Source organism: Callospermophilus lateralis, chromosome X (genome assembly GCF_048772815.1).
Source record: "Callospermophilus lateralis isolate mCalLat2 chromosome X, mCalLat2.hap1, whole genome shotgun sequence".
NCBI classification, from domain to species: domain Eukaryota; kingdom Metazoa; phylum Chordata; class Mammalia; order Rodentia; family Sciuridae; genus Callospermophilus; species Callospermophilus lateralis.
This window is the reverse complement of record NC_135325.1, coordinates 61,720,571-61,735,413: the sequence shown is the minus strand read 5'-3', so window position 1 is coordinate 61,735,413 and position 14,843 is coordinate 61,720,571.

Here is a 14,843-nt window from a genome sequence, read left to right as displayed (position 1 = left end):
TCTAGGCCTATAGTCCTTCCACCATAAAAGCACTGGATGACACCCAGGTTCATATTTACCAGGAGTCTGTTTATGTTGTGCTGACTATTTCTGTACTAGAAGATAAAACACCCAGGTTTTTTTTCCAAGTACACTATTCTAATGTTGTTCAGAAACAATCATAAGAGTACCTGGAAAATGTGGTTCATTCCCTCAGTCCTCTCCCTGAGGCTGGGGTAAGCCCTTGATACCTTATTGACAGGTACCAGCCTCTGTTCAGGCATTGTGTGATTCTGTCTAGCTCTGGGAAAACTCACTATGGATAATCAGCCCCAAGCTCTTATCCCACCAATGTCACCAAGATGTGTCTTATCCTGATTCCACAGCTCACAAAACCAGCACAATACTGATGTTGTACCAAGTTCCACAGCGTTATGAGATGCCCATTGCTGATCTGGACTCATGGCCCAAGACTACTGCAGCCAGCCCCAGATTATGCTATAATAAATGTCTGATAGACTGGCATCATGTGACTTCCTCTGGCACCAGATCTCTTCTAGATGCTCCATCCAGGCAGAGCTGATCATAGGGGCTGTTAGGATCTGTGCAGTGTGAGGATTCACCAGTTCAGCACAAGTTCCTGAGAAAAGTCATATCTTGCACCATGCTATGTTCCCAATGTTGAGTTAGTATTGGTGAAGGCTGTCCTTTGGCTATCCAATCTGGTTCTAGGCTGAATCATGTTGAGGCTCACAGATACAAGCATCTTCACAGTCTGAAGTGCAACAAAGCCCATACCATAGCTTCTGGTGATGAACGCTATTACCCAAGTCTGTCCCACTAGAATGCAGGTCTCTGAATGATCTCAGGGCCATTCTATAGTAACATCGCTGAGTATTGTCCTGGAAACAGCTGTGCTGCCTGAGGTTGTCAAATGGGTGTTGGAGACATCTTTGGCTACTGAGACTGGCACTCTGCTGATTTGCATCTCAGTCTCACAGCAACAGATGCTTGCCTAATGTCTGGAGAAGGACACATAAGCCCCAGGCCTACTCCAACACTGTAAATGGTGCAGACTAAAACTTGAGTTTGTCTTACTGAGACCGATGATACCATGATACCATGTTTGAGTCCTGTTCCCCCAGGGTTGAAGATTAAAAACCAGAGAAACACTTAGGCAAGAGCAAAAAGTTGTTTTTAAAGGATAGAACAGAGAGAGATAGAGACAGAGACTCTTCCACACAGGAGGAGGACCAAGTCAGTGCCCAGGGGAGTTGGAGTGTCCTGCCACTTTTATAGATTTTAGATTTTCTTTGTTCTTCCTGTCCTGCCTACAAGATCAAAAGATGGAGTGATACAAGCACTGAAGGAAGCAGCCCAAGGATACAGGCAGGAAGGGAGCCACCCAGGGGAATTCATTAACAACTCTTTGCTGCACAATTCCCTAGAGGCAGGTAACCTTGGCAACAGGTTGAAGGAAGGGGGAGTGCTCTGGAGGTATTAGTATTTTATTGCCTTTGAATCAGCTTCCATCTTTCTAACCCAATCATTCATTATCTATACTGATTGTCCTTTTCCTCTGGCCTCAATTACAGCACACAATTCTCCACCAGTAATATTCTAGAAGTTCTGTCTGTGAACTCTAACCTATATATGAGGCCTTCAGTTTCTACCTGGTGCTGAATCTCACTGCAGTGGGGCTAACACCAAGATGCATGACAAGGCTCTCTGCTATCTTTCATGTCCTGCTCCCCAGAATTTGGGAGTCTAGCTACCCTCTATGGTGGACTGAGCTTGAAAGTAGTGGAAGCAGTCATCTGCCTGGTGAAATGCAGTTCCATCTTAGTCTGCAGGTATTCGTCTGATAGTAATGGTTTTGGGGGTTTGCCCAGCACTGTTTAAACCATGATGGACTTGGACTGGGTTGTAAGTATGAGGCCTGGACTTAATTCTCTTTACTTCTCCCAAGTGGGAGATAACTCACTCCATACTGGGCTGCTTGGCATTTGGTGTGAATGTCAAAGGAAAGCAGGGAAGCTAAAGCTCTAAGCCTTCATTCTTATGGTCCTATGAAAAAAAACTAAAGTCAAACACCAATAGTCATGCAAGAGAACTTTATTATAAGCAAAAGTGAGGTGAAAGTAAAGTAAAAGCAAAGTGAGGATTAAGCAGGGAGCACTCTCAAGAGATTAGGGTGTCTCTGAGCAGAGAATGACAAAGAAGACAATGCTTTCTCCAAATATATTACTATTTTATGGTTGGCTTGAAAACTGGGGTCCTCCTTGAGCAACCTTTGCCAATCAGGTTTTCAGCTCCTCTTTCATGTTGGGATGGTGTTTTGTACCTTAGTTGGTCCTCTCTAGGACTATTGTGGTGGCCATCCTATTTAGTGTGGCTTCATCCACAAGTCAATCCCATGTTAACGTGGCACTGGAGTCAAGAACTGGTCAGAAGTTACCTTAGTGTACCTGCACTACCAAAGGAAACTTCCTTTCCAGACATGTGGAGACACTTATAGCTATGATTCCTAACTTTATGTCAACATCAATGGACCCTGTCAAGAGTTATTCCCATTAATCTTTTGCTGTTGATGTGATTTCCAGTTAGCTCCCTTGCTTTTGTTTATTTTCTACAATTTAACTGCCACCATTTGATCTCTTGTCCACTCTTAAGACAGTTTAAAGAATGACCTTAAAGTAATGTAAAAAACATTTTGTGTCCTTATCATGCATTTCTCTTTTTTTTTGGATGGTCCTGTGAAGTGGTCAGAAAGAATTTTTTGAGACCCAACATGGCTGCCGGCAAGGAGGCAGCACTTTCAATGCCTCTGCAGGAACGGGAGCAGAGAGGACCATTAATTCACCTGCATACGGCCTGCTGAGGGACTTCTAGCAAAATTCCGCTGAAAGGAGACCTGCCGGGAATTAGTAAGTCTATTAGAGGGGTCACTTTGTCCCAGACGAGTGAATCTCAGCGAGTGAAACTCAGCAGGAACTCACGGCCAACGCCGAACTCCCGCTGCTGCCCACACTTTGCAGCGTACTTACAAACGGCCACAGCCTGCTTGGGCCCCAGCCGGCCTAGCGCAGAGGCGGTTCGGCGCTGCAAACGACCACCCCCTCCGATCACCCCCTCCCCCCCCGCTGGCTCGGCGCTGTGAACAACGACCCCCACCCCCCACCCCTGCCCCGCCGCGCTCGTGTAAACAGCTCCCACTGGGGCGTAGTCCCGCCGGCTCAGCCGAAAAACCGCTGCTCACACATTGCAGCGAGCATACGGAAGGCTGGGTCCTGCCTTCCCAGCTCTGTGAGCCGCCTTTGGCGGTTCGGCACTGGAAACAACCACCCCAACCCCCAACCCCGCGCTCGTGTGGACAGTCCCCGCCTGCCGGGCGCTGCTAAAGGCCCCGCCCGCCCGGCTCTTGCACGGGGGAATCAGGAGTGGCGCGGGACCCGCGGCGCGGAATTCCGGCTACCGCTATCACCAGTGCTGACAACTGAGGTCTCTTGCACCAGCTTCCAGGGGCGTGGCTACCAGAGGGCAAGCAAATTCGCTGGGGGTTCTCAGCCCCAAGCTCTACAAACTTAGGGTCCAAGGGAATGGCAAACAGGGAGAATGTGCCCAGGCGTTCTTGAAAACAGGGCTCACAGGAACAGCAGACTTGGTGTGTAGCCAATATTGTGGTGAGCATCACCGGTGCACTCAGGATTAGAGACCCGCCCAGTCCAGGAGGAAGAGCTGCTGCACAGCGATTGGCTCCCGCCTACTGAGAGGAGAAGCGTGGCCCGGTGGGCACAGCTCCACCTACTGGAAGAATAGTAAATCGAACTCTAAGACTGCATGTATTTTTTTTTTTTTCTTTTCTCTGGTCTCCTGTTTTATTCACACTATGGATGATCTCTCTCATACCAGAATTGTAGTTAACAATCTGAATTGATGAGTCTAAAAGACTGCATGTATTAAAATTTTTTTTTATTGGTTTTGTTTTGTTTTTGTTGTTGTTTTCCCCAAATTTTTTTTAATTCATTTTATCTTATTTTTTAATACTAATTTTCATTTTTATTATTGCAATCATGATTTCTTTTTAATTCTTTTTAATTTTCTGTTTCCTTTCTCTCTCTCTTCTTTTCTTCTGTCTTTGCATTTATTTTCAATTCTCATACTCCCCCTTCCTTGAATTCTGCCTGCTTACTCTCATTCTCTTTGGTGACTTATTCCCTCCCCCTATAATACCTTTCCTCCCAAGCAGCAAATAAATTTATAGGAGTAATCAACAACTCAGTAGTCAAACAGAACAAGAAGCAATATGAAAAAGCAAGGAAGGAAAGGAGTACAAACAATGCAGGAAGGCCTAAATATCCAGGAGAATATAGATTCATCAGAAAAATGGTCATATAAAGACCTCAAGGAATACCTTAGACAGATGGAATGGAACCTTAAAGAGGATACGAGACAGCAAATTCAAGCAGCAAAAGAACACATTGAGAACGAATTACAAAAACAGATAAAAGAAGAAGTTAAGCATCTTTATCAGGAGATAGAGATTATAAAAAAGAATCAGACAATAATCTTAGAAATGAAGGAACTTATAAACCAAATTAAAAACTCAAATGAGAGTATCACTAACAGAGTGGAGCAAGTAGAAGCCAGAACGTCAGATAATGAAGACAAAATATATCATCTTGAAAAGAGTCTAGCCAACTCTGATAGGCTGGTTAAAAATCACGAGAGAAGCATTCAAGAGATATGTGATAACATTAAAAAACCAAATTTAAGAGTGATCGGGATAGAGGAAGGCACAGAGATTCAAACCAAGGGAATGTGTAATCTACTACATGAAATAATTACAGAAAACTTTCCAGAAATAAAAAAGGAAACAGATATACAAATTGTAGATGCATACAGAACACCGAGCATACAAAATCAAAGTAGACCAACGCCAAGACACATTGTTATGAAGATATCCAATATACAGAACAAAGAGAAAATATTAAAAGCTACAAGAGAAAGGAGGCAGATTACATTCAGGGGTAAACCAATAAGGTTAACAGCAGATTTTTCATCTCAGACACTGAAAGCGAGAAGATCCTGGAACAACGTATTTCAAACACTGAAAGACAATGGATGCCAACCAAGAATTCTGTATCCAGCAAAATTAAGCTTCAGGTACGACAACGAAATAAAAATCTTTCATGATAAACAAAAGCTAAAAGAATTTGCTGCCAGAAAACCAGCATTGCAGAATATCTTGAGCAAAACACTACACGAGGAAGAAATGAGAAACAATAACCAAAGCCAACAGTGGGAAGTGCCCCAGTAAAGACTGACGGAGGGGGGAAAGCTAATCATGGAGAAATAAACTAAATTTAAAAAAAAAAAAAAGAGAGAGAGACAAATAATCAAACATGGATGGAAGTACAAACCATATAGCAATAGTAACTCTAAACATTAATGGTTTAAACTCTCCAATAAAGCGACATAGACTGGTAATATGGATTAAAAAAACAAATCCAACAATATGCTGCCTCCAGGAGACACATCTGACAGGAAAAGACATACACAGGCTGAAGGTGAAAGGTTGGGAAAAAATATACCATGCACACGGTCCTCGCAAACAAGCAGGTGTGGCCATCCTCATATCGAACAAAATCGACTTCAAGACTAAGTTAATCCAAAGGGATAAGGAAGGCCATTATATACTGTTAAAAGGAACCATTCACCAACAAGACATAACAATTATCAATATTTATGCACCAAATAATGGTGCTGCGACGTTCATAAAACAAATTCTCCTCAAGTTCAAGAATCAAATAGACCACAATACAATAATTATGGGTGACTTCAACACACCTCTCTCACCATTGGACAGATCCTCCAAACAAAAGTTGAATAAAGAAACTATAGATCTAAATAACACAATCAATAACCTAGACTTAACTGACGTATATAGAATATATCAACCATCATCAAGTGGATATACTTTTTTCTCAGCAGCACATGGATCCTTCTCAAAAATAGACCATATATTATGCCATAGGGCAAACCTCAGTAAATATAAAGGGGTGGAGATAATACCATGCATTTTATCTGATCATAATGGAATGAAACTGGAAATCAATGATAAAAGAAGGATGGGAAAATCCTATATCACATGGAAAATGAACAATATGTTACTGAATGATCAATGGGTTACAGAAGACATAAAGGAGGAAATCAAAAAATTCTTAGAGATAAATGAAAATACAGACACAACTTATCGGAATCTATGGGACACAATGAAAGCAGTTTTAAGAGGGAAATTCATCGCCTGGAGGTCATTCCTCAAAAAAAAGAAAAACCAACAAATAAATGAGCTCACACTTCATCTCAAAGCCCTGGAAAAGGAAGAACAAAACAACAGCAAATGCAGCAGAAGGCAAGAAATAATTAAAATCAGAGCGGAAATCAACGAAATTGAAACAAAAGAAACTATTGAAAAAATCGACAAAACTAAAAGTTGGTTCTTCGAAAAAATAAACAAGATTGACAGACCCTTAGCCATGCTAACGAAGAGAAGAAGAGAGAGAACTCAAATTACTAACATACGGGATGAAAAAGGCAATATCACAACAGATGCTACAGAAATACAGAAGACAATTAGAAATTATTTTGAAAACCTATATTCCAATAAAATAGAAGATAGTGAAGACATCGATAAATTTCTTAAGACATATGATTTGCCCAGACTGAGTCAGGAGGATACACACAATTTGAACAGACCAATATCAATGGAGGAAATTGAAGAAGCAATCAAGAGACTACCCACCAAGAAAAGCCCAGGACCGGATGGGTATACAGCGGAGTTTTACAAAACTTTTAAAGAAGAATTAATACCAATACTTTTCAAGTTATTTCAGGAAATAGAAAAAGAGGGAGCTCTTCCAAATTCATTCTATGAGGCCAACATCACGTTGATTCCGAAACCAGACAAAGACACCTCAAAGAAAGAAAATTACAGACCAATATCCCTGATGAACCTAGATGCAAAAATCCTCAATAAAATTCTGGCGAATCGGATACAAAGGCACATCAAAAAAATTGTGCACCATGATCAAGTAGGATTCATCCCTGGGATGCAAGGATGGTTCAATATACGGAAATCAATAAATGTTATTCACCACATCAATAGACTTAAAGATAAGAACCATATGATCATCTCGATAGACGCAGAAAAAGCATTCGACAAAATACAGCATCCCTTTATGTTCAAAACATTAGAAAAACTAGGGATAACAGGAAATTACCTTGACATTGTAAAAGCTATCTATGCTAAGCCTCAGGCTAGCATCATTCTGAATGGAGAAAAATTGAAGGCATTCCCTCTAAAATCTGGAACAAGACAGGGATGCCCTCTATCACCACTTCTATTCAATATAGTTCTCGAAACACTGGCCAGAGCAATTAGACAGACAAAAGAAATTAAAGGCATAAAAATTGGAAAAGAAGAACTTAAATTATCATTATTTGCGGATGACATGATTTTATACCTAGAAGACCCAAAAGGGTCTACAAAAAAACTACTAGAACTAATAAATGAATTCAGCAAAGTAGCAGGATATAAAATCAACACGCATAAATCAAAGGCATTCCTGTATATCAGCAACAAAACTTCTGAAATGGAAATGAGGAAAACCACTCCATTCACAATATCCTCAAAAAAAATAAAATACTTGGGAATCAACCTAACAAAAGAGGTGAAAGATTTATACAATAAAAACTACAGAACCCTAAAGAGAGAAGTAGAAGAAGATCTTAGAAGATGGAAAAATATACCCTGTTCATGGATAGGCAGAACTAACATCATCAAAATGGCGATATTACCAAAAGTTCTATATAGGTTTAATGCAATGCCAATCAAAATCCCAAAGGCATTGCTTGTAGAAATAGATAAAGCAATCATGAAATTCATATGGAAAAATAAAAGACCCAGAATAGCAAAAGCAATTCTAAGCAGGAAGTGCGAATCAGGCGGTATAGCGATACCAGATTTCAAACTATATTACAGAGCAATAGTAACAAAGACAGCATGGTACTGGTACCAAAACAGGCGGGTGGACCAATGGTACAGAATAGAGGACACAGAGACCAATCCACAAAGTTACAACTATCTTATATTTGATAAAGGGGCTAAAAACATGCAATGGAGGAAGGATAGCATCTTCAACAAATGGTGTTGGGAAAACTGGAAATCCATATGCAACAAAATGAAACTGAACCCCCTCCTCTCACCATGCACAAAAGTTAACTCAAAATGGATCAAAGACCTTGATATCAAATCAGAGACTCTGCGTCTGATAGAAGAAAGAGTTGGCTACGATCTACATATAGTGGGGTCGGGCTCCAAATTCCTTAATAGGACACCCATAGCACAAGAGTTAATAGCAAGAATCAACAAATGGGACTTACTTAAACTAAAAAGTTTTTTCACAGCAAGAGAAACAATAAGAGAAGTAAATAGGGAGCCTACATCATGGGAACAAATATTTACTCCTCACACATCAGATAGAGCCCTAATATCCAGAATATATAAAGAACTCAAAAAATTAGACAATAAGATAACAAATAACCCAATCAACAAATGGGCCAAGGACCTGAACAGAAACTTCTCAGAGGAGGACATACAATCAATCAACAAGTACATGAAAAAATGCTCATCATCTCTAGCAGTCAGAGAAATGCAAATCAAAACCACCCTAAGATACCATCTCACTCCAGTAAGATTGGCAGCCATTATGAAATCAAACAACAACAAGTGCTGGTGAGGATGTGGGGAAAAGGGTTCTCTTGTACATTGCTGGTGGGGCTGCAAATTGGTGCGGCCAATTTGGAAAGCAGTATGGAGATTCCTGGGAAAGCTGGGAATGGAACCACCATTTGACCCAGCTATTGCCCTTCTCGGACTATTCCCTGAAGACCTTAAAAGAGCGTATTACAGGGATACTGCCACATCGATGTTCATAGCAGCACAATTTACAATAGCTAGATTGTGGAACCAACCCAGATGCCCTTCAATGGATGAATGGATTAAAAAAATGTGGCATCTATACACCATGGAGTATTACGCAGCACTAAAAAATGACAAAATCTTGGAATTTGCAGGGAAATGGATGGCACTAGAGCAGATTATGCTTAGTGAAGCTAGCCAATCCCTAAAAAACAAATACCAAATGTCATCTTTGATATAATGAGAGCAACTAAGAATAAAGCAGGGAGGAAGAGCCGGAAGAAAAGATTAACATTAAACAGAGACATGAGGTGGGAGGGAAAGGGAGAGAAAAGGGGAATTGCATGGAAACGGAGGGAGACCCTCATTGTTATACTAAATTACATATAAGAGGTTGTAAGTGGAATGGGAAAATAAACAAGGTGAGAAATGAATTACAGTAGAAGGGGTAGAGAGAGAAGATGGGAGGGGAGGGGAGGGGGGATAGTAGAGGATAGGAAAGGTAGCAGAATACAACAGTTACTATTATGGTATTATGTAAAAATGTGGATGTGTAACCCATGTGATTCTGCAATCTGTACTTGGGGTAAAAAAGGGAGTTCATAACTCACTTGAAGCTAATGTATGCTAATGTATGAAATATGATATGTCAAGAGCTTTGTAGGGTTTTGAACAACCAATAAAAAAATAAAAAAATAAAAAAAAAAGAAAGAATTTTTTACAAACATTAATTATCCTAGGGAAAAAAAGAAAATTTTCTACCACCACAAATTTGAACATGATGATTAATTTGTTATAATTGCACTGATACTTTATATAAAAGGTTTAGATTAGTAGTATCTCTTATCACTTAACAGGTCTTTTCACCACCCTTAATACTCCCAAAATTCCTGTGTTATAGTTGGGGCAAATATTTCTATCCTCTTTTCCAAATAAGTATACTGAAAGAGGAAGCAAAGTATCTTGTCAGGCAGTTAGTGGCTGAGTTGAAACTTTGCTAAAGCATATACCTTCTAATTCTAAAACCTTTACTTTTCCCACATTTCACTGAATGGTTTACTCATGTAACAGGACTGAAACACTGATGTCTTGATACCACCATAGGACAAAAGCTTCACTAGATTATACAGTTTCTAAAGGAATTATTTTTTTTTCCTATTTCTCCTTTAAGGTGATGATTCTATAAAATGACTTCTTTGGTTTACAATCTTCATAATTCTTGGTCTCCCTAGCCCCTTCACTGGGTACTCAATTCTCTACCCACTGCATTTATGTTATGATAAATTGTTCCCTCTCAACCTTCAATATTCTCTTCTTTTAGAAATCACTGTGAAAAATACAAAAATTTGTGTTTAAGATAGTATCGTCAGATAAAATACAGGATTCACAGTTATATTTGAATTTCAGATAAGCAATAAAAAATATTTAATATAGTATGTCCCAAATATTGCATGGAGACACATTTTACACTAAAAGTAAATCCTTGTTTTTTTTTCTATAATTCAAATTTAACTGGATTCCTGTAGGTTTATTTATCTGGCAATCCTGGGTTAATAGCACAGGTTCTGATGTATATGCTTTTATTTGAATACTGACTCCAACTTTGACTAGCTTTATAGTTTCAGGCAATTTTTAACTTCTCTGAACTTTAATTTTCTCCTGTCTGAAATAAAAATAATAATATAATTAAATATAATTTTTAAAAGTTTGTTTAAATTAAAGAAGATAATGTGAACACAGCTTTTAGCGGATGCCTACCATACAACTGATAGTCAAATTCAAAACTATTAGTATCACTGTGTGACAATGACCAATAACAGAACACTCCCTGTTAGGTATACAGGTATTTAATAGGTAATAAAACCTTTGGGTTTCATGCTTTAAGCTCTGTGGTAAAAAAATTAGGAAGCTTTACATAGACAGCAGCTCTCTCAGGACATGGACCCTTCATAACTAAAACTTTAAGGTCTAACTCCTCAGCAACTGAAGCAGCAATAATTGGTTCACTATTAAGCACAAAGAAAATCAGTAGTTTTATTTCTGAGATTACATAAGAAGCAGGAATAATATATAGCACAATGTTTAAGATTTTATGTTATTTTTTTGTGGTGCTGGGGATCAAACCCAGGGCCTTGTGCATGCAAGGCAAGCACTCTACCAGCTGGGCTATATCCTCAGTCCTATGTAGTACAATGTTCAAGGTAATCATTATCCAACACACAAGTTATGATCTTTTCAGAATATTATGTATCTTGATCACTCAATTTGGTCAATGGAAGTCAATCAATAATTCCATAAGATAGCCTGTGTCTTTCTAGTTTATCAAAAAAAACAAATGCCCCCCCCAAAACAAAAAAGCAATAAAGATTCAAAAACAATGCAAGAGAGAATTTAAGATGGTGACTAAAAGTAAGGAAGATACGATAAAAGACTTGAGGTTCAATAACAGGCCTTCACTTACTAAAGAAATGCAAGAAAATAGCGGGTCCAGGTTTAGGAATAATAGTATTACTGGGTGGGTTTTTGGAACACAAATATCAGTACTGAAGTAGATACAAGCAGAAATGAGAATAAAAATATTTAACTTATAAGGACAAGTACTGTCGTAAGTAATATTGGAGCTGGGTCCTAGAGGCTTGTTATTTTTCTATTAGTTGTTGGATCATGGGGAGATACAAGGGCCCAGAAGGAGGGGCCAGAGTATGTAGTGTGGTCTTAGGGGAAGGACTTGTATGGCTAGGAGCAGCATCTTCATAAGAATTGGCATGGAAATATTTCAACATGTTTAGTAACCACTAAAGCCACACTGATTGATACCAACAATAGAACTGTCATTGATACAAGATTCAGGTGACATTATGAAGAGTCCAGGCAGAACTACCAATATAGATTATTAGAACTCCATGACAATTTTCTCATGGCCTAAAGTTAGATTGTGATGATTTACTATTGCTCTCTGATCCTGTATCAGCGAGGTTGAAAGCTCAGTAAAAAACAGAAACTGGATCAATTTTGTTTAACATTTAGACCTATCACTTACCAAAGTCCTCAACAAATATTTGTTCAATGAATGAAAAGCCAGGCAGTTTTTCCCTAATAGCTTGAGTATCCCAAAGAAATGCCTTTCTGGAAGACAGAAAGCTCTAAGAACTTATTCTAATTTTGAAGTTCTAGTACAGATTCAAGCTGGTCTTATAATCATGAATTCTTATATAGAACATTTATATATTACTTCCTAAGTTTTTGCTAAGGAGAAGACTATAAAATCATTCTACAATAATATGGATTCCCTACAGTACAGTGAATTCTTAAGAGAATGACAGAAGTCCCTGAGATCCTGAAATGGTCCCTAAACTTTTAACATTTTACTTAAATTCTATGTAGCAGAAATTGGTCTAGTGTACAAACGTCAAGAGAAATAAATTTTAGGAAACAGCCAAACTTTGAACCTCAATCACTGTCAGATAAAAATAAAGTCTTTGACAATTTATATTTCTCATGATGAACTGCCTCTGTTCATTTGAGGAAGTAAAAACCAGAACAATATTGCAGTTCCGTAAGTTACAAGTTTCTTAGTTTTAAATAGAAATAGCAGAAAAATTCTGACTTAGCTGCCCATAAAAATTATACAATATTTTTAAGTTGAAGTTATCAACTTCATTATACTTTATAACTTACTTATTATCATATCTTGATTTGGTTCCCATAAATTTTACAGGTATGCTGGTTTTTTAAAAATTTTTATTTGTTTATTCTTATGTGATACTGAGGATCAAATGCAGGGCCTCATGTGTACGAGGCAAGCACTCTACCACTGAACTACAATCCCAGCCCCAGATATGCTGTTATATATAGTAATTAAAAGGCTATTTCATAAAATTGTTACAACTGCTTATTTATAATAAATAATAAATATTAAGACTTGATATCTACAGATGTTATTAAATGTAGTTATTTAAAGGCTGTTTCCCAAAATCATTGCAACAGCTTATTTATAATGAATACTAAATATTATGTCTTGATTTAATATTTGTTAATAAATGCTAAATTTATCTATTAATAAATACTAAATCAAGACATAACAATGTGAACATTTAGAAAATCCCACAGTAATGGTTGAGAATGAAAAGTCCCAAATTGCTCATAGGCATTTTTAATATTTTGAGAAATTTTTTGCCAGCAACTTTTTTCTTTTATTTTTACTATTAAATAATTATTTTATTTTTCATGAATTTTCACATATGCTTAGTCAATTGGCTAATTTTCCATGCAAGTGACTAGTCATGAAAACATTAAATGGCTTTTAATTTAACTTATTGATTTCTTTGTTTTCTGTATTGACTGAAAACAGTTGTACACTTAACTACACAACTAATTCAGTTTATTCCACACAATAATCCTTATCTAACCATTCCTTCACCCTTAATCCAAGTCAGTATCATGTAGTAATGATATATTAACTAAACTTACCTGTTAAAAGAAAGAAAAATGAATTATATTTGGAGATAGATTGATATCCTGCCCCCAAAGCAGAAGCTATATACTTTGGTTTTAATAAGATCCAGACAGTCAGCTTATAACCTTGCTTGTTCCATGTAAGTGGTAGCTCTTGCCATAAGAACCTCATGGAATTTCACTGTATGTATGTATATTCTGCCAAAATACATTCTACTATCATGTATAACTAAAAATAAAAATTAAATTTTATTAAAAAAAAAACCTCATGGAGACTAGCTTCATCTGGAAATTAGTCCAGGAGGCAGATTAAGCCTAAAAATTCCAAGAATCCAGGGTAGACTCTATTCTTTGAATAGGGTTCAAGTTTCAAGGATTCTCCTGAAAAAAAAAAAAATTACCTCAAATAGGTTCAAACCCTTTCTGGGCCAAAGATGAAATGCAGTTTAAACTGACCAATAAATGCAGGAAGCAAGACTGTATTAAGCAACATTCTTAACCTCTTGAACTTCTTCCCTGTGGAAATATGGCAATTCTCTTCAACTGCTGAATCACTAACATTATACAATTTTTAAAAAATCATATTTTTAGTTGTAGTTGGACACAATACCTTTATTTTTTAATTTACTTTTATGTGGTGCTGAGGATCAAATCCAGTGCCTCACATGTGCAAGACAGTGCTCCATGATGAAGTTTTACCCCAGCCCACATTCTCCAATTTTTACAACCATAAACTAATATTTTCAACTATTGCAGCAGTGAGACAGAAATAAAACCATTATTCCATATATTTCAAATATATTTTTGAAAGAGAAAAGTATAATCATAAATGTGATACCTATAGTGAAAAATAGAAAACCCAAACTATGCTAAATTGCAAATTAATATGTGTAATTCATTAAAACAAGGAAGTTAACAGGTATAACATCAGACTAAAACATAACACCAAACTCATTATCTTTGCTTATTTGATTATTACAGTATATTTTAGCCAATTTTAATCATAGTATTTTTATACAGTAAGCATTTTGATGAGGTTGGAAATAAGTATAGGTAAAAGGAGGATATTTTAAACCTGAGAGCATAAATATGCATTTTAATTAGATATTGGTTCAATATATTTTATATAGTATTATATAGTCTCAACACTATTTATGAATAGATACATTTCATAAATCAAATATTAACACATGGCACTGTACCTAAGAAAATTATTCAGACCAGAATTATTGACTAACAATATTTAATTCAGTTTAGAAAATATAGATTTTAATACATTCTCATTTTGATAAATCTTGTGCTAAAAATATACAAATTTAACCAAATAGAAGACAATATACACACAACTCATTTTCAGTATCTATATGAGAGTGAATTTTTTTCAAAACATTTTACCCATTGTCATTTCAGAATCAAACATGTGAAA